Raw genomic sequence first — 6,000 nt, forward strand, 5'->3', positions numbered from 1 at the left:
CAATCCCTCTCTGGCACAGAGGATCCACTACCTGCCAGCCGGCATCGTGACAGTAGATCCGGCCATGGATCCCGCTGAAGTTCCTCTGCCAGTTGTCGCTGACCTCACCACGGTGGTCGCCCAGCAGTCACAACAGATAGCGCAACAAGGCCAACAGCTGTCTCAACTGACCGTTATGCTACAACAGTTACTACCACAGCTTCAGCAGTCATCTCCTCCGCCAGCTCCTGCACCTCCTCCGCAGCGAGTGGCCGCTCCTGGGATACGCTTATCCTTGCCGGATAAATTTGATGGGGACTCTAAGTTTTGCCGTGGCTTTCTTTCCCAATGTTCCCTGCATCTGGAGATGATGTCGGACCTGTTTCCCACTCAAAGGTCTAAGGTGGCTTTCGTAGTCAGCCTTCTGTCCGGAAAAGCCCTGTCATGGGCCACACCGCTCTGGGACCGCAATGACCCCGTCACTGCCTCTGTACACTCCTTCTTCTCGGAAATCCGAAGTGTCTTTGAGGAACCTGCCCGAGCCTCTTCTGCTGAGACTGCCCTGTTGAACCTGGTCCAGGGTAATTCTTCCGTTGGCGAGTATGCCGTACAATTCCGTACTCTTGCTTCAGAATTGTCCTGGAATAATGAGGCCCTCTGCGCGACCTTCAAAAAAGGCCTATCCAGCAACATTAAAGATGTTCTGGCCGCACGAGAAATTCCTGCTAATCTACATGAACTTATTCACCTAGCCACTCGCATTGACATGCGTTTTTCCGAAAGGCGTCAGGAACTCCGCCAAGATATGGACTCTGTTCGCACGAGGCGTTTCTTCTCCTCGGCTCCTCTCTCCTCTGGTCCCCTGCAATCTGTTCCTGTGCCTCCCGCCGTGGAGGCTATGCAGGTCGACCGGTCTCGCCTGACACCTCAAGAGAGGACACGACGCCGTATGGAGAACCTCTGCCTGTACTGTGCTAGTACCGAACACTTCCTGAGAGATTGTCCTATCCGTCCTCCTCGCCTGGAAAGACGTACGCTGACTCCGCACAATGGTGAGACAGTCCTTGATGTCTACTCTGCCTCTCCACGTCTTACTGTGCCTGTGCGGATGTCTGCCTCTGCCTTCTCCTTCTCTACAGTGGCCTTCTTGGACTCAGGATCTGCAGGAAATTTTATTTTGGCCTCTCTCGTCAACAGGTTCAACATCCCGGTGACCAGTCTCGCCAGACCCCTCTACATCAATTGTGTAAATAATGAAAGATTGGACTGTACCATACGTTTCCGCACGGAGCCCCTTCTTATGAGCATCGGATCTCATCATGAGAGGATTGAACTTTTGGTCCTCCCCAATTGCACCTCGGAAATTCTCCTTGGACTTCCCTGGCTTCAACTTCATTCCCCTACCCTGGATTGGTCCACTGGGGAGATCAAGAGTTGGGGGTCCTCTTGTTCCAAGAACTGTCTAAAACCGGTTCCCAGTAACCCTTGCCGTAACTCTGTGGTTCCTCCAGTAACCGGTCTCCCTAAGGCCTATATGGACTTCGCGGATGTTTTCTGCAAAAAACAAGCTGAGACTCTACCTCCTCACAGGCCTTATGATTGCCCTATTGACCTCCTCCCGGGCACTACTCCACCCCGGGGCAGAATTTATCCTCTCTCTGCCCCAGAGACTCTTGCCATGTCCGAATACGTCCAGGAGAATCTAAAAAAGGGCTTTATCCGTAAATCCTCCTCTCCTGCCGGAGCCGGATTTTTCTTTGTGTCCAAAAAAGATGGCTCCCTACGTCCTTGCATTGACTACCGCGGTCTTAATAAAATCACGGTTAAGAACCGCTACCCCTTACCCCTCATCTCTGAACTCTTTGATCGCCTCCAAGGTGCCCACATCTTCACTAAATTGGACTTAAGAGGCGCCTATAACCTCATCCGCATCAGAGAGGGGGACGAGTGGAAAACGGCATTTAACACCAGAGATGGACACTTTGAGTATCTGGTCATGCCCTTTGGACTGTGCAACGCCCCTGCCGTCTTCCAAGACTTTGTCAATGAAATTTTTCGTGATTTGTTATACTCCTGTGTTGTTGTATATCTGGACGATATCCTAATTTTTTCTGCCAATCTAGAAGAACACCGCCAGCATGTCCGTATGGTTCTTCAGAGACTTCGTGACAACCAACTCTATGCCAAAATTGAGAAATGTCTGTTTGAATGCCAATCTCTTCCTTTTCTAGGATATTTGGTCTCTGGCCAGGGACTACAGATGGATCCAGACAAACTCTCTGCCGTCTTAGATTGGCCACGCCCCTCCGGACTCCGTGCTATCCAACGCTTTTTGGGGTTCGCCAATTATTACAGGCAATTTATTCCACATTTTTCTACCATTGTGGCTCCTATCGTGGCTTTAACCAAAAAAAATGCTGATCCCAAGTCCTGGCCTCCTCAAGCAGAAGACGCCTTTAAACGACTCAAGTCTGCCTTTTCTTCGGCTCCCGTCCTCTCCAGACCTGACCCTTCCAAACCCTTCCTATTGGAGGTTGATGCCTCCTCAGTGGGAGCTGGAGCTGTTCTTCTACAAAAAAATTCTTCCGGGCATGCTGTCACTTGTGGTTTTTTCTCTAGGACCTTCTCTCCAGCGGAGAGGAACTACTCCATCGGGGATCGAGAGCTTCTAGCCATCAAATTAGCACTTGAGGAATGGAGGCATCTGCTGGAGGGATCAAGTTCTCCTGTTATTATCTACACCGACCACAAGAACCTCTCCTACCTCCAGTCTGCCCAACGGCTGAATCCTCGCCAGGCCCGGTGGTCTCTGTTCTTTGCCCGATTTAATTTTGAGATTCACTTTCGTCCTGCCGATAAGAACATTAGGGCCGATGCTCTCTCTCGTTCCTCGGATGCCTCAGAAGTTGAACTCTCTCCGCAACACATCATTCCACCTGACTGCCTGATCTCCACTTCTCCTGCCTCCATCAGGCAGACTCCTCCAGGAAAGACCTTTGTTTCTCCTCGCCAACGCCTCGGAATCCTCAAATGGGGTCACTCCTCCCATCTCGCAGGTCATGCGGGTATCAAGAAATCTGTGCAACTCATCTCCCGCTTCTATTGGTGGCCGACTCTGGAGACGGATGTTGTGGACTTTGTGCGAGCCTGCACTATCTGTGCCCGGGATAAGACTCCTCGCCAGAAGCCCGCTGGTTTTCTTCATCCTCTGCCTGTCCCCGAACAGCCTTGGTCTCTGATTGGTATGGATTTTATTACTGATTTACCCCCTTCCCGTGGCAACACTGTTATTTGGGTGGTCGTTGATCGATTCTCCAAAATGGCACATTTCATCCCTCTTCCTGGTCTTCCTTCTGCGCCTCAGTTGGCTAAACAATTTTTTGTACACATTTTTCGTCTTCACGGGTTGCCTACGCAGATTGTCTCGGATAGAGGCGTCCAATTCGTGTCTAAATTCTGGAGGGCTCTCTGTAAACAACTCAAGATTAAATTAAATTTTTCTTCTGCATATCATCCCCAGTCCAATGGACAAGTAGAAAGGATTAACCAGATCTTGGGTGATTATTTGCGACATTTTGTTTCCTCCCGCCAGGATGACTGGGCAGATCTCCTCCCATGGGCCGAATTCTCGTATAACTTCAGGGTCTCTGAGTCTTCCTCCAAATCCCCATTTTTCGTGGTGTACGGCCGTCACCCTCTTCCCCCCCTCCCTACTCCCTTGCCCTCTGGTCTGCCCGCTGTGGATGAAATTTCTCGTGACCTTTCCATCATATGGAGAGAGACCCAAAATTCTCTCTTACAGGCTTCATCACGCATGAAGAAGTTCGCGGATAAGAAAAGAAGAGCTCCCCCCGTTTTTTCCCCTGGAGACAAGGTATGGCTCTCCGCTAAATATGTCCGCTTCCGTGTCCCTAGCTACAAGTTGGGACCACGCTATCTTGGTCCTTTCAAAATTTTGTGTCAAATTAATCCTGTCTCTTATAAACTTCTTCTTCCTCCCTCTCTTCGTATCCCTAATGCCTTTCACGTCTCTCTTCTCAAACCACTCATCCTCAACCGTTTTTCTCCCAAATCTGTTCCTCCCACTCCTGTTTCTGGCTCCTCGGACATCTTCTCGGTCAAAGAAATTTTAGCTGCCAAAAAGGTCAGAGGGAAAAATTTTTTTTTAGTGGACTGGGAGGGTTGTGGTCCTGAAGAGAGATCCTGGGAACCTGAGGACAACATCCTAGACAAAAGTCTGCTCCTCAGGTTCTCAGGCTCCAAGAAGAGGGGGAGACCCAAGGGGGGGGGTACTGTTACGCCGAGCGCTCCGGGTCCCCGCTCCTCCCCGGAGCGCTCGCTTCACTCTCCCCGCGGCAGCGCTCCGGTCACGTCCTCTGACCCGGGGCGCTGCGATTCCGCTGCCAGCCGGGATGCGATTCGCGATGCGGGTAGCGCCCGCTCGCGATGCGCACCCCGGCTCCCCTACCTGACTCGCTCTCCGTCTGTTCTGTCCCGGCGCGCGCGGCCCCGCTCCCTAGGGCGCGCGCGCGCCGGGTCTCTGCGATTTAAAGGGCCACTGCGCCGCTGATTGGCGCAGTGGTCCCAATTAGTGTGTTCACCTGTGCACTTCCCTATATCACCTCACTTCCCCTGCACTCCCTTGCCGGATCTTGTTGCCTTAGTGCCAGTGAAAGCGTTCCTTGTGTGTTCCTTGCCTGTGTTTCCAGACCTTCTGCCGTTGCCCCTGACTACGATCCTTGCTGCCTGCCCCGACCTTCTGCTACGTCCGACCTTGCTTTTGCCTACTCCCTTGTACCGCGCCTATCTTCAGCAGCCAGAGAGGTGAGCCGTTGCTAGTGGATACGACCTGGTCACTACCGCCGCAGCAAGACCATCCCGCTTTGCGGCGGGCTCTGGTGAAAACCAGTAGTGGCTTAGAACCGGTCCACTAGCACGGTCCACGCCAATCCCTCTCTGGCACAGAGGATCCACTACCTGCCAGCCGGCATCGTGACAACCTTCACACCTGAGACAGCTGAAGCAGGATCTTATGAGGAGTGGGCCAAGATACCTGCAGTCTGGAGAAGACATCTTCACACCTGAGACATCTGGAGCAGTATCTTATGAGGAGTGGGCCAAGATACATACAGTCTGGAGAAGACACCTTCACACCTGAGACAGCTGGAGCAGCATCTTATGAGGAGTGGGACAAGATACCTGCAGTCTGGAGAAGACATCCTCACCCCTGAGACAGCTGGAGCAGGGTCTTATGAGGAGTGGGACAAGATACCTGCAGTCTGGAGAAGACATCCTCACCCCTGAGACAGCTGGAGCAGGGTCTTATGAGGAGTGGGCAAGATACCTGCAGTCTGGAGAAGACACCTTCACACCTGAGACAGCTGGAGCAGGATCTTATGAGGAGTGGGCCAAGATACCTGCAGTCTGGAGAAGACATCCTCACCCCTGAGACAGCTGGAGCAGGGTCTTATGAGGAGAGGGCAAGATACCTGCAGTCTGGAGAAGACACCTTCACACCTGAGACAGCTGGAGCAGGATCTTATGAGGAGTGAGCCAAAATACGTGGAGAGAAGTGGAGAAGTCTCATTAAGAGTTACAGAAATCACTGGATTGCAGTTCAGGGACCATCATTTGTTAATGACAGATTCACAATTTTGTTTTTCACAATAATTCTATCCAATTATAATTCAGAAGCAATGTCTGATTTTCTTTAGGTCATTTTCAGTACATTTTTATTCATTACTAGCTGAGTAGATGGTGCATGTTATAGGAAAGGAAAATGAACATAGCAGGAAGTTCTTGTTCTCACATCCCGTCCTCATATCCCGTCCTCATATCCCGTCCTCATATCCCGACCTCATATCACAATCTCACATCCCGTCCTCATATTCCAATCTCACATCCCATCCTCATATCCCGACCTCATATCCCAATCTCACATCCCGTCCTCATATTCCGATTTCACATCTCATCCTCATATCCCGACCTCATATCCCATCCTCATATTCCAATCTCACATCC

Source organism: Hyla sarda, chromosome 1, assembly GCF_029499605.1.
Source record: "Hyla sarda isolate aHylSar1 chromosome 1, aHylSar1.hap1, whole genome shotgun sequence".
NCBI lineage: Eukaryota > Metazoa > Chordata > Amphibia > Anura > Hylidae > Hyla > Hyla sarda.